This window comes from Macrobrachium nipponense, chromosome 9, assembly GCF_015104395.2.
Source record: "Macrobrachium nipponense isolate FS-2020 chromosome 9, ASM1510439v2, whole genome shotgun sequence".
In the NCBI taxonomy this organism is placed as follows: Eukaryota; Metazoa; Arthropoda; class Malacostraca; order Decapoda; family Palaemonidae; genus Macrobrachium; species Macrobrachium nipponense.
Window position 1 is genome coordinate 9,001,016 of NC_061110.1, and position 20,551 is coordinate 9,021,566.

The following is a 20,551-nucleotide window of genomic DNA, read 5'->3' on the forward strand; positions in this document are numbered from 1 at the left end:
ACTCTTTTATCACAGAAGTATAAGACTTATCTCTAAAATTTACCTCAGAACGTTGTTAAAAAACATAATGGCTATCTGATAAGGATAAAAAATCTCATGTACTTCTCTGACAAATACATGCAGAACCTCTCTCTCTCTCTCTCTCTCTCTCTCTCTCTCTCTCTCTCTCTCTCTCTCTCTCTCTCTCTCTCTCTCTCTCTCCAAGTAAGGGGATGATTTTCAGTCTGAGAAAGTCTAAGATAAGGAAGTTTATAAACACCAAATCGAGCACTCAGAGGGCACAGAACGAAAGGGCTCTGTAAAGAAGTTTCCAAAGCCTTGTCGTCAGTGAAATGCTGGTCAAGATTCATCTCACTGATACCGCCTCACACATTGTTCTATTAACCTAATTTCACTTTGTATCGTCAAAATTTACTGATATTCTTATTTGTTGATCTATGCATTGATTCATTGTCTGTTCCTCTTCTCTAATAATTTATTTCTTCTTTCTTTTATTCCTAATTAACTTCTGGTACTTCTTTAGAATGAACACCACAGGCTATAATAATAATAATAATAATAATAATAACAAGACCTGAAAATAGAAATAAGAAGGATATGGGATATGCCAGTGGAAACTGCACTCATAATCATAAGGACACTAGGCATGATCCCAAGATCCCTGAAATGGATCCTGGAATAACTAGAGGCCGAAGTAGCTCCAGGACTCGTACTGAGGAGTGTGCTCCTAGAGACAGCACACACACAGTGAGAAAAGTGATGGACTCCTAAGGAGACAGGATGCTACCTGGACCCGCCCAACACTATAAAAACCATCCAGTCGAATAGGAGGACTGTGATAGACCAAAAAATAATAGAATATCAGAATCCGAGTATGTATTTACTTTAAATCAGATATCCAAAACGCCCTTTTGACACAGGAACATACAACAATGCAGCCTCCACCTGAATACCAAGCCTTTAAAAGCAACCTGTTGATTAGGTCACCGCCTCTCCCTCCTCCTCCTCCTCCGCTCTTGCTCGGAGGTAGAGCTCAAGTCTCCCCTATGGTGATGTCAAACTGGTCTTAGATTATTCGTATCGCCTTGCATGCTCTCTCTCTCTCTCTCTCTCTCTCTCTCTCTCTCTCTGTAAAGTACTACTAGCTCAGACATCAATTATAATAATTTCATGGAGGCGTTTCTTGATGAATGAGAGAGAGAGAGAGAGAGAGAGAGAGAGAGAGAGAGAGAGAGAAAAAAATATCTATTATATACATGTTTCCTCAGCTTCCGTCTTCCGTCGCTTTTGGTGTTAAATTAACATACTCTCGATCTATCGATCTGGTAATCTGGAGACGAAGGCTCATCCTCCAAGTGAATTTTCTCTCTCTCTCTCTCTCTCTCTCTCTCTCTCTCTTGTCCGAAGAAGCATTTCCTGTCCTCGGGCACACACGACGGCGACCTAAGGTGCCCCGGGCAACATGCCATTCTCCAGTCACCCCGCCCCCCCCTTACCCCACCGACTCGGACTAAACAAATTAACGTGGTTGCGCCCTCTTCCAAAACTGGTCTGACACCATGCCGCGTGCGTGCGTGCGCGCAGACACACCTGTCGCCTGAAGCTAGTCGGAATGTTCTTGTGAACGTTTATAATAAGTCTAGCGGTAACTGGGAGTAACGCTATAATAAATGTTGCTTTGCAGACTGCAAAAAGCAAAAGATTTTTCCAGGAGAAGCTTAACACATGAGCATGGTTTTGGAGTCTTCAAATTCGGTCGTGTATAAAAGAATACATAAATCATTGGGCCCTTTTCCAGCTCATCAGTGTTCCAGGCAGAAGTGGCTACCCAGACATATGGTTAGGTTTGTATTCAGTGATTCTGGAACTAATAAATAAATAAATAAATAAATAAATAAATAAATAAAATAAAAAGAATATAGCACACACACAGGAAAAGGTTAAACTACAAAAACTACACCCAAGTATATAAAATAAAAAAAGATAAAAATAAAAAATAAATAAACACACACAAACAGGAAAAGGTTATACTACAAAACTACACCATTCATAGACCACAAACTTTCCAGGAATTTCCAGGAGGGCAGTCAATAATTATAACCATTATCAGGCCTCCAAAAGAAACACTGAACTGAACGAATTGGCCACAGCAACAGAACAAAAGCACGCAAGTTAAATACTCGTTAATTAAAAAAAAAAAAGTCGGATAAAAAAAAAAAAAGCACATCACCTGCCCTCGCAACTCAGAAAATTCCTTCCAGAAAGAACCTGCTGCCCAGTGGCCTCGGGGTTCCAAGTGCACAACGCCCCTAGCACCGGTCCAGGATCCAGCCACTTGCTCTTCCAAGGGGTGATTGGCATTGGGATACTGGGGGAGGGGGGGGAACGTAGGAGGGGGTCATGTATTCAGGGACAAGCTATCAAAAGGGAGGTGGAGTGTATTTGATCTTCCATGTCCTCTCCTCTTCCCCCTCCCTCGGCCTCACCTTTCATGCATTCCAATGCATAGAGGGGGACGAGGAGAGAGGGAAGTAAGAGATAGGATATGATCTCGCCCCTTTTTGAATTCCCATGGGGCTGTGCTTGTGCGGGGCGTGGGATAGGATAAGAGGGCATTCCTTTGACATCCAAAAACTCCTTTTAAGCTCTCCTCTTTGCCAACACCGGGTTCTCACGGTCAGCGAGCCCCTCAGTCGAAAAGGAGGGGGAGGGAGGGAGGGGAGTTAGATATAATCTTTCGCTCTTCACCTCCTCCTCTTATTGAGGCGATTGTTGAGGTACAATCGCGTCTCCTGAACACTTCCCACAGGAACCACGACTAAGCCAATACTGTTGGGAATAGAATATACAACACAATCGAGGCCAAAGGCCAAGCGCTGGGACCTCTGAAGTCATTCAGCGCTGAAAGGGAAATCAAGAGAAATAAAACCCTCAAAGCAGTCGCACTATGAATCAACTGTTAGGAAATGCGAAGGTGGGAAGTAAGATGGAAGAGAATGTGAAACGAGGTACAGTAAAAGGAATGAAAGGGGGTTGCAGGTAGGGGCGGAAGAGCCTCTGCAAAGAACCTTAAGTAATGCCTACAGTGCACCGCATGAAATTCAATGACGGCACTGTTGAAAGAACCTGTGATGTTACCTCTCGAGAGCAATTTCATGTTTGTTTACTTTCAGATTCATAAGTACATTCTGCACTACATTTCATTTTTATTCCCCCCTCACTAATATGTAGATTATCTGATCGATTATTCTGCGGTTATTAGTTCGTATATAGTAGACACAACAAGACCATTAACTAGAATATCTTCACACGCTAAAACTTCCACAACTCATAACCTACAACGTACACATAGTATATCATGAACAACAGCTTTCATAATTCCATGAAATTAAATACTTTGTAAACGTATGGTATATATCTTTTTAACTCGATGTAAAAGAGAATTTCAAGGCTACTTGAACAAAATATTACGAAAATGATTTTGTGATACTAAAGTGACTTGAATAATTAAATAAGACACAAACAAAGGATTAGATAAGACACAATCACAGAAGTAAATAAGACAAAAAATTAAATAAAAATAATCAAAGAATTAAATAAGACAATCAAATAATTAAATAAGACACATTCTAAGAATCAAAGAATTACATAAATAAGACACAATCAAAGATTTATATAAGACACATTCAAAGAATTAAATAAGACACAATCAAAGAATCAAAAATTAAATAAGACACAATCAAAGAATTAAATAAAGAATTAAATAAGACTCAATCAAATAATTAAATAAAGATTATCGATGTCAGGTGGACTGTATGTTCATATATTATGGATATTATACATCTTTATGAAGTAGCCGCCTATTCCTCCTCCCCAAACATCAACTCAAATCCACCCCCCCCCCCCCCAAAAACCCTCCACCCCGCAATTAGAGAGGCCGCACCTCTGATACTTTAATTAGTGTCACAGAGTGCCAAGGTCACTAAACACTAATGAGCTATCGGTACAAAAAAAAGTATAAAAAAACTGCTTAATCATCACCATAGATCCTGAGTTCAGTGACTGATTTGATAGTTATAACTGGCGATGCAATTATCAAGGTCACTGAACCGTGATGAAACGGCAGTAAAAAAGAAAAATGGAAGGGAAAAAAATTGACTTACGCAAAAAAAAAAAAAAAAAAAAAAAAAAAAAAAAAAAAAAAAAAAAAAAAGCGTCCATATTGGGCGTTGCATTGAAGCAATCGTTTGAACCGCCCAGTGCAAAACTTGCACAATATTCTGAATTGAAACTGGAAAATAAAATCTGGGCCAGAGGCCAAGCGCTGGGACCTATGAGGTCATTCAAGGATAAATGCGAAAATGAGTGTATTAAGATTTCTAAGATGTAACAGGAGAAACCCCACACACTGGCGCTATGAACAAACTGTTAGGAAAGAGTGGAACGTACGATGGAAGAAAGAGAATACGAACGCAGGTACAGTAAAAGGAACGAAAGGGCTTTCAGCTAGGCGGCCGAAGGGACGTTGCAAAGTGCCTGAATTGATGCCTGCAGTGCACCGCATGAAGACCACTGATGGCACTACCCCCCACTACGGTAAAGCATATCCTGATTATACGCTACATGAAACAGTATTTGAAGAACCACATGTAAAATCAAATATATAATTCCATCAGCCTTCTAAGAAATAATTATAACTCTTGGTAGTGTTATAAATCACCTTAAACAAATTCTAAGAAACAATAATTCACGGTACACATCCAAACTAGAGCAATCTCATGGTCGCGTACACTTGCATGATGCGGATAATGATTGGCAAAAGCGCTCTTTGTCCGTTTTTTTTTTTTTAATCTTAGGTATATATAACTTGGGTGGCCTCTCCACTGAACGTGGCATTGTTGCTGCTGAACCACACGCGGTAATCCCAAGAGACCTATGACTTATCACACTTTCCACGCATCACGCCGACAGGATTATTTATTGTTTCTGTTCAGCAGCAAAGTGTGCCTCGCTGTCGAACGCTCTCACAGTTCCAAGGGGCCTTTATCCCTCACACCTTAGGACAGGGGAACAGCATCTCTATACTGAAGATGCCGTGCAATTTGAACCTCTGCGAAAAGTTCAAGCGAAGAGGCAATGCATTGTCACCTTGAGGGAAATCTCCTTGTACTGGAATACATTTACTTATATATTTCTATTTATTTAATAACAAATAAAAATATTTGTTTAATATTATGGTAACTGATCTCTCCTTTCTGTATTTCCCATGACATTATAATTGCTTTTTTTTTTTAAATGGACATCTTAATATTCTTTGGCACCTTGAATTTCAAGTCAATGGCCCATGAATCGGGTTCATCTTCTGGATGATATAATAATAATAATAATAATAATAATAATAATAATAATAATAATAATAATAATAATAATAATAATAATGAATCGGGTTCATCTTCTTGATGATGATGATGATAATAATAATAATAATAACAGTGAATCGGGGTTCATCTTCTGGATAATAATAACAATGAATCGGGTTCATCTTCTGGATGATGATGATGATGATGATGATGATGATGATGATAATAATAATAATAATAATAATAATAATAATAATAATAATCATAATTCAACGAATTCTAAGAGAGATCAATCAGGGCTAAAACCCTACCAAAAAATGCTCCACCAGCTTCACTCAAATGTTCATCTGGCAAGATACCTTGTGAGTTACGTAAGAAGAGAGAACTTACTATTAAACTATATATATTACACTTATGACGGGTCGACGCTTATTTATAGTGTGACTGTTACATATATTGTAGCAATATACTCAAGAGAGAACTGGCAGAATGTCAACGTCACTTGAAATATAAATGCAACGAGAGGAACCCATGAATTGGAATATAAAATGGAGGCCTTTGGAATTGGAATACAAAATTTAGGACATTGGAATTGGAATATAAAATTTAGGCCATTGGAATTGGAATATAAAATTTTGGCCACTGGAATTGGAATACAAAATAGGACATTGGAATTGGAATTAGGACTTAATGGAATATAAAATTTAGGCCATTGGAATTGGAATATAAAATTTTGGCCATGGAATTTAAGATTTAGCCCATTGGAATATCAAATTGAGGCCACTGGAACTGGAATTTAAAATTTAAGCCAAAGGCCAAGTGCTGGGGCCTGTGATGAGGTCATTCAGCGTTGAGAGGGAAATAATTTTGAGTAAAAGGTATCAAAGGTGTGACGGGAGTCAATAATTGTTGGAAGAGGGTGGATAGTAAGATGGAAGAAAGAATATGAACGGAGGTACAGTCAAAGGAATGAGAGGAGTTGCTGCGAAGAACTTTTAAAAGTAGGGTGAGAGTAAGAGACTTCACTTAAAAGCAAAAGCCACCACTGGATAATGAGAAGCGGTTGGAGGAGGAGGAGAAAAACAACAACAACAATAATAAACAACTCACTACAGTTACAAACTACGGCAATACAGATCTAATCCAAACATAGCTCACATGCCGACTCCATTAAAATTGGCCCTTATTAACAGTCCTTATTAACAGTCTGACGGCGGCACAAAGAATAACTATATGCAAATGAGAGGTGATCTCGACGAGTGTTGGCGTTCTCGATAATTATTGCAAACTATATATATATATATATATACTATATATATATATATATATATATATAAAATATATATACAATACTGGTTAGTTAATATTCGCGAACATTATATAATATATATCATAATAGATGATAATATATAATATATATAGATATATATCATTCGAGCTACAAATGTCTTTTAATATCCAGTTCACTCTACCTCGGAACTGATATATTTTAATATATGTTCGGAGGGTAGAGTGAATTAGATACTAAAAGACATTTGTAGCTCGAATGATTTATATGAAGCACAGTGATGTGATAATTATTCATACTATATATATATATATATATATATATAATATAGTATATATATATATACTATATATATATATATCTATATATATATACTCCAATGTTTCACTTTCCTTCGTGGCTTATACCTTTTTTACTTATGCATTTATCACGTTCCAAACTTTCGTGATTCAGGTATATATATATATACTATATATATATATATATATATATATATATATATTATATATATACATATAATATATTATATATATATATATATATATATATATACATATATATATATATATATATATATATATATATATACATATATATATACACACACACATTATCTTTACAACTTTTCCACAGTCTACATACATTTTATAATGCAATTATAATACATGGCTTAAACACGGCTCAATTATGTCGCCAACCTAACCAAACAATCACAGACACTATCTCCTTTCAGGCACAGAAGTCAGCTGTAGCCGGCGACGTAGAAAATCATCAAAAAGTCGAAAAAAACGCTTAAATAAATAAACATTAGGCTTAAGTCGGGATTAAACCCAGCCACGGCCGCCAACCAGATCAAATCGTCGAGCCAAAAACGTAAACAAGAGTTCGAATGCATACAGAAGGCTCTAGTCCGAACGCCATAGCTCGACCCTGGCTTCGGTCCAATACCACCGCGTAAACAAACGACAATTAGTGGATTCTTGGTGAAAACGAGGCCATCTTAGCGTTCATTTTCCTTACTGCGCTATATACTGATGAGGCCAAAACTGCGAGAGGCAATAAAGAGAAACAGAGAATAAATGGCAGACAAAGACGATGATGACCATCGTTCGAACGAACAAAAAAACCGCCATAAAAGTTCTCGGATTCTGTCTGTGGCAAGTGGCTGCTACACAGCGCTTCATAAAGTACATTCGATTCCAGACGGTGGCCTGCCTCTGTAGACATGGGTCACACAGAGTCCTGAGAGGCAAATGGAGCGAGAAACAGACATCTGTCAGATTCGAAGGGAGTTTGCAGGGCGGGGGGGGGGGGGGGGGGGGGGGGGGGGGGGTCCTATTGTTGAGGTTGTGTCTGGGGGCCTGGGACTAGAGGAATGGGGATGGGGGTTACACGTGACGTTTTATTCGTAATGTGAGATGCGAGACACGTCTCGTATGACGAATAATACGTATTTTCTCTTTAATTAAATACGACAATGGCCATGAAATCGCATCGACTTTTTTTGCTCTCGTGAGTGACAAGCAAGGTAGGGACAGTTCAATGCAAAACATACAAGCCAAGCATACACACATACTCGTGTAAATATATATTATATATATATATATATATATATATATATATATATATATATATATATATAACATATATAAAGTATTAAGCTACAATGTCCTTAAATACCTAATTCCCTCTACCTCGGAATGAATATATTTTCATATATGTTAACCGAAGGGGAGAGTTTTTTTTTGTCGATATCACGTGATAGCTATGTGGTTTAGAGCGTCTCGCTGTACGTCTTGAATTCTTGGTTCTATGGTTCGCGCCCAGGAGCAGACGAATTTATTGTCGACAAAAAACTCCCCCTCGGTTAACATATATGAAAATATATTAATTTCGGGAGGTAGGTGGGGGGGAATTTAGTATTTAAGGACCATTGTAGGCTTAAGCATATAAAATGATTCAGAGTAATGATATTACACACACTAATAGATATAATATAATAATATAAATATATAATAATATATATATATATATAACTGTCCGACTGAACTGTATAATAATAAGGAACTCAAGACAGGAAGGTTGCATGCTAATTACCATAACAATCATCATAACGACACTGGTGGGTTAATATCTTTTTTGTCTTTCTTTTTTAGTGCAAAGATGACAGCAGGGCTACTCATGCATGGTGCTCGATCAGCCTATACCGAAAGTCAGGACACCAGTATTATATCCCACCAATTAAAGGCATAGTACACAGCATGACTGTACCTAACAGCTGTAACATTAAATATCATTAACGTCGCTGGTCAGATTTTCCTTGACGTGTAATGAACTGCCACCTTCTCTCTCTCTCTCTCATTTGATAAGGTCTTCCTCTATATAGGGTGACCATACGTCCCCCTTTGAGGGGACAGTCCCTCTTTTTGACTCTTTATCCCTAAAAAATTGCGGTCTTGTCCCCTTTTCAGCCTGTCTTTTTTTATGTAATTATTACAATTTTCCTTAAAAATTAGAGAATAATTTTTTATTTGAAATGTCAGCAATAAAACAACGTCTGAATACAAACTATGTATTGATAAACCTAATTTATCATTACCTGTTGAATATACTTAGTGAAGATCAAATCAAGCCAAAAATATGCCAAAGGAGGATGTATATAAGATTTTTTCTTTTTAAATAGTCAGTAAATTTTCCTTAAAATTTAAAGAATAATTTTCTGTTTAAAATGTTAGCAATAATGTCTGAATAAAACACTAACTGATAGACCTTAAAATGTCAGGGATAATGTCTGGAATAAAACACTAATTGATAGATTAACTCATTTATCATCACTTGTAATTGAATATATTTGTATTAAACTTCTGAATTTATAACGACTCAACATAAGTGCAAGTGCGCATGGGCTTACTATATACTTTTGTCCCCCTTTCGCAGGTCAAATAAATGGTCACCTTATCTATACCCCCACACCCCCTAATATTTTCTGGGCCTTACCACTGGTCTTCATCATGGCACCTACTTCAAAATCTACGACATTCCTGGCTAACTAACTGCTCCTCACTTCACTTCAAATCCAAACCACCCCACTTTGAAATTAACCACCACAACCTTTTAAATTAACCACCACAGCCTTTCGAAATTAACCACCACATTTGAAATACCACAGCTTTTGAAATTAACCACCTCAACTTTCGAAATACCTCACCTTTTGAAAATAACCACCTAACCTTTTAAAATTAACCACCACAACATTTTGTTTGCTTGTTTGATTGGTGTTTTTACGTTGCATGGAACCAGTGTTATTCAGCAACGGGACCAACGGCTTCACGTGACTTCCTAACCACTTCGAGAGCGAACTTCTATCACCAGAAATACACATCTCTCACTCCTCAATGGAATGGCCGAGAATCGAACCCGCGACCACCGAGGTGGGAAGCAAACACCATACCAACCACGCCCCTGAGGCGTTCCACCACAACATTTGAAAATTAACACTAAAACCTTTGCAAGTAACCACCTCAACTTTTGAAATTGCCCACCCCAACCTTTTGAAATTAACCACCTCTGACTTTGTAATTAACCTGTGTTCAGGGAAAACTGTACATGTGCATCAACAATACACACACCAGCACCCACAGAAGTCGGTAAGAACAAGCAAGATAACGCCACGAAATTATACTATTTGGGGGCATTTCCTACCATTCAAAATTGTCTGCAAGAATGGATAATTCACAGAAATGATGCCAAACACAATCTTACTCTATAGAAGATCTAGTTATAAACTAGAAGTTCGAAACTATTACTGGGAACTTAGCTTTTGTACGAAGTCTTTAAATGATAGTCCAGAATCTAGATAAAGAGTCCAATGGCACTGATAACACACAGGTAATGATAAGACTTCGTGCCCCTTCAAAATTAAAGCCAAACACATTCAGCTGCCCCACAAACCGCTAATGTAAAAAGGACATTAAAAACATTCTAGGAGACGAATTTTCAGAAAATCTTCTGGCCTGGTAAATATGTCTCTTTTCAGATGAGGTCAGAAACTTCTTCCTGTGATATTTTGAACACGAATCATCTGACAGACATTCTCAAGCACTGACAGCTACTTTACTACAAAAAGGTATGTTGCCTTACTTAGATGCAGTTTAAGTATACACAATCTTACTAAAATGGGCTTATGTCTGTCCGTCCGTCTGTCATTCAATCACGGCCAAACAGCTGGTCCGATGGGCATGAAACTTGGCAGGGCTATAGTGGGGACCCCGAAGATGGTTTATAATGGGGTTTCATCCTACCCCCACCCTATCCCCTAATATGCTAGTATAGATAACCCTGCCATTTCCGTATAGGCGACATAAGGCACAATTCTAGCAAAAACGAACTGATTTAATCTGACTTTGTTAATTTCAGTTCCAGTGTGATTTGGGGTTTTAACTGTGATAATTAACAGTAATTCTGTAAAACTTCTGACTTAAATGCCGGATGTGAGTATAACATGGATAGTCAAGAGTATACATAAGCAATATGTATGAATTTACAATTGTAAGTATAGCAAGATGGAAGTACTAAGACTTAATACTTTTACCTATATCTAAATATCCTTATGTTCATTTGCCTTCAAAGAACACCAGAACTTCGTTCTCATGAGGGCCTAATCCTAGAGAGAGAGAGAGCGAGAGAGAGAGAGAGAGAGAGAGAGAGAGTTATGCAACCAATAATCCATTACATGCAACAATAAATATCACCACCGCTGTCACTACAACTGGGCTGAATTAATCACAGATGACATCTTTATGTCTCAACTTTTGAAAACAACAAACAACAAAGGACTTTTAGGTTCAGGAAAGTGTAAAGGAACTTTTTATTATTATTATTATTAATTATTATTATATATATATATATATATAATATTATATATACATATAAATAATCACATAAATATTGGTACCCCATATACAGCACTTTGCGTAACATACTTACACATTACACCCACACAAACACTGACAGAAATAAGAGCAGTCTATACCCTGTGTGTATCGTATACATCAGTCTGCAAACACACTTCCATCGAAATTAATAACAACGTTATTACTACGTGATTATTATATATAGTCATTATTACTGGAGACTTTTCAATATTCAATTACCTCTCGGGGATTTCTTCGCATTCTCCCGATGAGCTACGTAATAAAAGTCTTCAGTACAAGTTACCACATCGTAAGTGTTAAATACCACTTTCATTAAGAATATTAACATATACTTCCCTTTCAATGAAAGAAACTGCCACAACGTAGTTCATAAATTGGTACTAATATTCACTACTGCCGGCCAGTGAACACTCACTATAGGCCTATCCAACAAAATCACTCATCCTCACTGGTGCAAAAGTCACCATTCTTTCCTATTGCTTAGGCCTAGTATATATATACTCTGCACTATCCCTGTTGTACTAACATCCTGCATTCGTACATAGCCAGTTGATCTGATTCTTAAAATCTAGGCTATCAAGCCTTCGCCATAGGCCTATCCAATATGATCATTCATCCTCATTGGTGCAAAAGTCCCATTCTTTCATACTGCTTAGGCCTATATATACTCTGTACTGCCCCTGTTTCCCTAACATCCTGCATTCGTACATAGACAGTTAATCCGATTCATAAAATTTAGGCAATCAAGCCCTCACCGTAGGCCTATCCAATAAAATTACTCATCATCATTGGTGTAAACGTCACCATTCTTTCACACTGCTTAGACCTATGTACTACCTACATCCTATAAAAATACCTACAGTACACCATGCGAGGTGCGATGAACAGGACCATCCCCCCTACAGGAACAAGCCTATACAACCAGAAGCTGAATTGCTATACTGTTTATTTATACAAAATTATAAAAGTGCTGCTTCTACGACCTAGCAACGCGCACAGCACTTGAATCCCGTCGTCTCTCTGGGGCGCCATAGCGTACTAGATAAGGCGGTGTCATAATGTTCTCAGTATACTGAGTATTCGAGTTCAACCAAGACTTGGTTCAACCAGCATCTGCTTACTAGACTCCAAAGAATGTTTACTTTGCAACATGTGTCAAAATAATTACCGGTCCAGATTCAGACGAGGGCAGTGGTTATTGGCCAACTTTGTCGTCGGGAAGTTCTCATGACAGGGCATATAACGAGCTTGAAAGAGAGAAGAGAGAGAGAGAGAGAGAGAGAGAGAGAGAGAGAAATTGAATCCAATACTACTACTACATAATTCGTTACGTTTGAAAAACACTATTTCACGGTAACTGAATACACGACATAATTCGTTACGGATAATAATTAGGTAACGTGGACGGCGAAAACACAAACCTAAAGGTAACTCTCACGAACAATTAAGATTCTCACTAAACCATCATGGGTTTACCTAAATCACTTGTATTTTAATACCACAGACCTAGTTATTACCATTTCAATGTTGTGCATCAACAGCATTGAAATGGTAACTAAGCCTATATATGGTATTAACATAAAAAAGAACCAAGAATTATATGGTTACCAAGATAATAAAGGCTACGAACAAAGTTATTGAGAGTATCAAAAACAAAGTTATAATCTCGACATCTTGGAGCAACATACTTCTCTCATTCTGTTTAAATTATAAATAACAAAAACCATGCTTACTTAAACCATTGTATCTACTACCTACACAATACTTTTCTCTGCCAACACTATGACAGTCTCTCAACAAGTAAGCGTAACAAATAAAAAGCCATGAACTTTGAACTTCTCAGTTTCATAAAAACCAAAAATTTAACCTTAAATACTAAATAAAAACGCCTTCATTCAGTTCTGAGTACGGCAGTAGTTGGAAAGCCTACACTGACTATATGGCCATAAAATAATTGTACTTGGAACTTTTTTCAGCTTTATAAAAACAAAAATACTACGAACTTCTTGTTTATACGTTCTAGAATATAAAGCCTTGATTTAGCTGTATGCGTTAGCTGGAAAAACCTGCACGAGTTATACGATCATAAAAAAAAAAAAAAAAAAAAAAAAACTGCACCCACCCAACAGTAGTGGCCAGCCCGCATCACGGGTGTTCAATTCATCCTATAAAGTAATTGCAAACATTCACCAGACCTTCCCTGCTCTTCCACAGAAATGGACTCGCCTACATTTACTCAAAAATAAGACCCGAAAACCAACAAATATATAATTCATAATATAATATAGATACAGATCACTATCAAAGCACTTTTAAATATCTCAAAAATATTCATAAATCAATACCAGTGTTCTATAACATTTCATTAACATCAATTATAGCAAAGAAAGAACTGTTATGGTCTGAGGAATGCAATAGTTATTGATGTCATAAATTTGACATTTACATAAGGAGCTACTGCCTGTTGGCCTAGGTTATTACTGCTAATTCCACTGGACACACACTCTCCAAAAGACAATACATAATGAAACAATAGTCCAGTGGAGGGTTGTGAATTGCTTGGAGACTTAAATACCATTAAATTATTGGACATGCGCCACAGACTATGCCCCAAAAATAAAAGTCATGTAATGGGTTGTAGACTCATATATAGTACTACACTTGTTCACTCCAAGTGGGATACAAGAAAATTAAACATACTATTTGTCACTACTTGAAACAATGATCATGGTATTTATAGACACACTTAAAATAAAACAATAGGTCTTGTGGCTCTGAATATGCAACAGGTAAGACAAGACGTATGAACCTAGTAGACTATGACAGCTGATCGGTTCAAGAGAGAATGCACTTGCAGCCTAGCTAGCGATTGTGTGTCAATTTGGGGAGAGAGAGAGAGAGAGAGAGAGAGAGAGAGAGAGAGAGAGAGAGAGAGAGAGAGAGAGAGAGAGAGAATGTAATCATCATTTGTCTGAAGCAATCGTCTGAGTGGACATATCCATGCTGGATAAAATATGACTGTTATTCTATAACTTATACCTCGTGAAATAGGCTTATAAAGTGAGAAAAGTATAAACAACATCGGGGACGTAACAAATTAAAGGAGTTCTTAAAGCCAGACTTTCTCCTAGTACTTATCCGGGTTTGCTGACCAGCAACACATCAGGTTTGCAATGATGCAAAAAAAAAACTGCTTAAGGACTATAAACTTTTTTTGGGGGGAGGGGGGGGGGGGGCTGTGAATATGGTTTCATTCTGACTTATACAAAAACAATTTCCGTATCACTACAGAGTTGGATTTTGCTTCGCCAATCTCATGGCCGCTTCAAGACAGAGAGAGAGAGAGAGAGAGAGAGAGAGAGAGAGAGAGAGAGAGAGAGAGAGAGAATTTAACCTTTAAGAATAAATATACCCAACCGGGTTAACCTACAACACAAGTATGTGACTCCACCTAAGCCTATAATGACCCATTTATGCAAATTAAGTAGGCTAAGCAACGCCATTCGATAACGAGATAGTGATTATAATCACTACACTTTAAGTATTAAAACCATAAAAAAAAATATGACTACAAGCATAGGCCTACACCTTTACGCATTCTTCCGGCGACTGTAACAATACTGACCGACCAACATTTCACAAACGGAAAAAGGTCACACACAAAGAGACAGGTAACGAACCCATCGGCGGAAGGGCCTACCTAATTTATTGTCAGGGCGAACATTCTTTTCGTGGGGGGATGGGAGAGGTGATAGGGGGAGGGGAAAACGAAGATAGGTGGAGGGCATGAAGGAAGACGGCCGTGGTCTAGGGTAGGAGGGGGTGGAAATACCCCCTCCGATATAACCACAATACGAAAAACACAAAGGGAGGCTCGCCCTGAGGTACGCCAAGTCGAACCAGTTTGTCCGCGTGAGTGATTTTACTTTAAAATAAATATCTAAGTGTTAACATATAAATAAAATACGTAAAATAGCTACCTTCGAATAGTTGTAACCCCCGAAGAGCGTTCACGTGTTGGCGGAGAGAGAGAGCGTGAGAGAGAGAGGGAACACTTTCATTCACTCCCACAAATTCCAGTTTTCTTCCACGTTTTTTAATTTTCTTCGTCGAACTTTCTTTCATTCGTTGTCCCGTCAGTTCACAGTCGATCGTTTGGTGAATCCAACCTTCATTGATGATGATCCGCGATCACTACTGATCCACCTGATGATTATTATTGACTTTGGATTCAGATTTTTCTCACACAAGAAACTTCCACTGCGAAACCACTGGCAGCGACGCGTACATCACACCTCGACCACCTCTGAACCTAGACTGAGAGACAATGTGTTTCTCCGAGGCGAGCGGACCGTGCGATACGGTGCCGGGGGTTGCCAGGGGTTGCGGGAGGGGGGTTACTTTTTAATCCCCCTAAGGGGGGCTCTTTGGCCAAAGGGGGTACGTCGGGGATGGGCATGCGGGTGTCTGACTGGCTTACTGGCTGCTGCTGCTGCTGCTGCTGTCTTATGTGTCTGTGTCTCTCCTGATACGCGGACCAGTTGCTCGTCACAAGGCGAAAAAGGGACATTTTATTCACGAAGTGGCAACTCAACTAGCGGCGACTACTTCTTCTTCGTCTTCTTCTTCTTCTTCTACCCTTTCATAGGTGGCGTTTAGACCACTTCCCTCCCCACCCCCAGCCCGCCGCCAACCCACAAAATGTTCTACTAGACTATAAACTCTGTTCTCTGTACCCTGCTATTTCTCGGAAACCTTGAAATGTTACGTTAACGGCTGCGTTATCAATAACAGAAGTGACAGAAGCGTACTATACTTCCAATGCTCACGGGAACGAAGAGAAGACACGTGAAATCTCCATCAATTCCCACTCGCTTTTGCAAATCTAATCAAATCGATGCGAAGTGTTTTAAGAATTTCCCGTTATGGTTATATTATTTATTGACACGCGAACTAAATGCATGTCTGTAGTGTACGTCTCGTAATCGATTTTACTCTAATTTATTCAATAGAGCACTGAACTCTGCCATAATATCATCAAGCATTGTCAACAAACTCGAACTTCATATTTCAAATTACCGAACAAAACATGGGTCACTCATCCAACATTTGTTCATGTTGGTGACTAAATAAATAAATAAGTGATTATAATTTGCAATGATTCGTCAATTCATTTAAAAACCAAGTTTAAAATCTTTTAAACTGAGCAGCACTTAGATAGTAAAAATAGAATTCTTATCACAAAATCACAAAATCATTTGGAATATATTTATATATATATAATATATATATATATATTATATATATATATATATATATATATATATATATATGGCGTGGGTTTGTGTATAAGTTAAATAAAAGCAGACTAGGCAAATCAAATGCTCCATTTTCTCTTCAGTAAAAAAGACGATAATAAATATATCTAAATATCATTTTCATTATTTTTTCAGGAACAAACGACAAGACTGAAAATTGCTTATTACATTAGAGCTACCTGGAAATGAATTCCTTTGTCTCATACAATGACAGGCAATTAATTGTCAATTTTTTCTTCTTCTTTTTTATCATTTCAAAATAGTGGTCTTTTCATTCAATTAAACTCGACAGCACGGGGTTTCGTCATTGTGCCAAGTCTTTTCAAAATAAAGAAAAATAAACGGGGTCTGTTGATTGTATCATTGTTACTCAATACGAGTTCTGCTACATGTTTACTTTTCAGTTTTCTTCGGAATTTTCAAATAAACAATTTGATTTCGTAGTGAAATTCCTGACAGTCGTCACGTGTGTTTCCCGTGCTTTTAATTCCACGAATCCTCACGAATCTTTACGAATCTTTACGAATCTCTAGACGTCCTCCAGAGATAATTCTCACCCAAGTAGGCCTAGGTCTTCCACAGGAGAACATCTGACACTATCAGATGCTGTGGTTTATACTCCAGGGGCTGTTCGTAAGACATGTCCAAGTCATTTAGACCGTGACAAATCATATGTATATATATATAATATATATATATATATATATATTAATGGATATATATTATATATATTATATATATAATACACTCAGTATAACATTATATATATATATATTATATAATATAGTATATATATATATATATATATATATATATATATATACTGTTTACAACTCTCCACTCTTATTGACCAGAAGAAAGTCATCTTCGTGTTCTATAGAACCGTATCATTAGCCTCTGTTCTGTACCCACTGCTTCTCTCGTAATGATGCAGTATATATGAACACCACACACATACACACATGCACGTACACGCACATACCCTCTTAGAATATAATAATATATAATATGCCTGAGTGACGAGCGCTAATCTAAAGAATCCCTCTATGAAAGGGAGTGGTAATAATTACAAGGACAAATTGCCAGGAGTCATGAAATAAACTGTTTTATTCGTTGGTATTCATGCGTGCTTGACGTTGATACATGTATATATATGTACGTATGAATACTGGACATACATTTAGTGTGTTTTTGTGTCGATAACTTTTGCATATGTTCGAGTAGGTACATTATAGGACTAGTGAATGATTCTATTTATGCGATTGTACACTTGGAGACTGGTGGTGGTATTACTGTGTGCTGTTCGTGAATGATATTTGCTTGCTTGCAATTGTGTATGTGTGAAGATTGTATATGTATGTATGTATGTATGTATGTATGTATGTATGTATGTATGTATGTATGTATGTATACAGTAAAATGAAGTCACATAATTTTTTTGTTAAGCAATATCTATTTTAGTCGCCTTTGAGAATAATAAAAAAGCAAAAAAAAATACAAATAATTCCCAACACAAGTGTTCTTTCCACTCATATTTTTTATATGACTTGCAATTAAATCGCGAATGATTTTGCACCCTTGCCAATATGGCAACTTCCGAGCTGTCTGGTTCAAAAATCAAATTAAACCGATCAGTTTATTGCGTTCCCAATGTTTATTCTTCGTCTTTTTTTTCATTTATATATATATATATATATATATATATATATATATATATATATATATATATATATATGCGTACAAAGAGGGCTGAAAAGTAACATTATTACCCTTGGTACGTTGGAGGCAGTTGAACCGGAAGTTGGGGGGAAAGAGACGGAAGAGGACATAAAGGGTGAGGGAAAACTTAGAGTGGGGAGAGCACACTGTAGTCTTGAGAAATTATTTATTATTTATTTATTTATTTATTTATTTATTTCTTTATTTATTTACAAGGTAGAAGCTTGTAGTATGTTTTTAATTCCTACCTCTTCTTATTTAAATGGAAACTGAACTAATACTATACCTTAAAACTGAAAAATAAACTCATAGGCCTAAAGTTACTCAGTCCTAGTCTAGTATCTCAAACTGTATAGGTCTAAAGTTCATCTGTAGATTTCCAAGTAAACATTCCCTATAGCCCACGTCACAAGTTAGACTATAGACGTAATAGATTATCCTGTCGACTTGGTTACAAAATACATCACAAAGACTTTGATACAGATCACGTAGAGTCGTAGACCTATAAAATGCGCAGATTCCCTTCAGACCCTCACCGGTATCTGCTGCAAAGACTACAGTCTCATTTCGCCAGTCTTCTTGTGAATCAGTCTGCGGTCATGCAGACTGGTCGGTAGGAAATCGTTACGCTTGAATTGTTCTCGAAATGTCATCACTGCAATTTGCCCCCAAAATCACCCGACGTTGACGGCAATCACGCGAAAATAAAATGAAATAACGCTCACTCAAGTTGGAATTCACAGTTGCGCGCCAACGCTATGACGCTCCGCTAGAGAAATTTGCAAATATTTAATTAATAAAGATGTATATAATCAAACCGTCAAGATTTCTGTGTAATAAATTTTTCAGAGTTAAGAAACTGGTATCTGAAGCAATGAGTTGCCGATCTCTTTCACTGGGACATCCTAGTCTCATCCTTCTTAATGCCTTTCCCGGTGAGACTTCTCAGATCACACGCTTTTGTTACGTAGGATGATAAAGTTTCCACTTAACCATTTCTGTTTCGAGCGAAAGAGCTGACGTAATTAATTTGACAGCGACGTGTAATTTCCGTGATTTGGCTTTGCTTCGAAGCACTGAATACCCGAGTAATTACTTTCTCGAGTGAATCGGAAATATTAAAGGTTGAAAATAACTTTTGCAAAGAAAAAATGGACGTAATTAATGACCATCTGCCTAGTCTGTGTTGGCGTATCAGCTGGTCTGAGAATGCTAGCGACGTAACCTTACCAGGAAATCATACAGTAGTACTGATCATAAAGAATTCATGGAAATATACACAAGATAATGATAATGGCATTACTGCATTTTGCTAATACACAGTGAGAAGTAAAATCTACACGTCTGGCAGTGCTGCGCTGACCAAACCACGGAAAGATGCAACAGGATCTATTAAGTATTTTGGCCCAAAACCACATCCAGTTTAGCGATCAGAGAGCAATAGGCACGTATACCTGTGCCTCGTGCCACTCTTGAAGTATGCAAATGCATTCGGTATATTCAATTATTCACTGAAGACTCAAAGGTATCGCGGAGTCGACTGTGCCTTCTTGAATTTCGTACACGACACGAGAGAGCTCTCTCTATGTACCCCCGGGGCGAAAGCTACCTTTGGATTTGGTCTTCTCTTGACCCCCTGACAATACAAAAGCACATTCTTTTACTCTCGTGGAACACACAAAGGTACACATATACACACACACACACACACACACACACAACAACAACAACAACAGGAGTTTCTACGTACGATAGAAAAAACAATAAAGCAAATCATGGTCACACTGACAATAGTGACCAGAAATATGCAAGATATACATAATCAACTAAAGTACGCAGCGACTGAAGTCATACATAATTTGTAAAAACGGAAAGACCTCTCTCTCTCTCTCTCTCTCTCTCTCTCTCTCTCTCTCTCTCTCTCTCGTAAAC

At 37.6% G+C, this 20,551-nt stretch overlaps 1 protein-coding gene across 1 annotated transcript in view; it reads right to left on the minus strand.

Moving 5' to 3' along the window:
- The window catches only part of LOC135218246 (uncharacterized), a 71,764-nt gene extending 55,729 nt beyond the window's left edge, over window positions 1-16,035 (minus strand). The window contains exon 1 of the mRNA XM_064254409.1: window positions 15,563-16,035. The gene's annotated coding sequence lies outside the window, so the exon portion shown is untranslated. The remainder of the gene's footprint in view (window positions 1-15,562) is intronic.
- Between the last annotated feature and the right edge of the window lie 4,516 nt (window positions 16,036-20,551).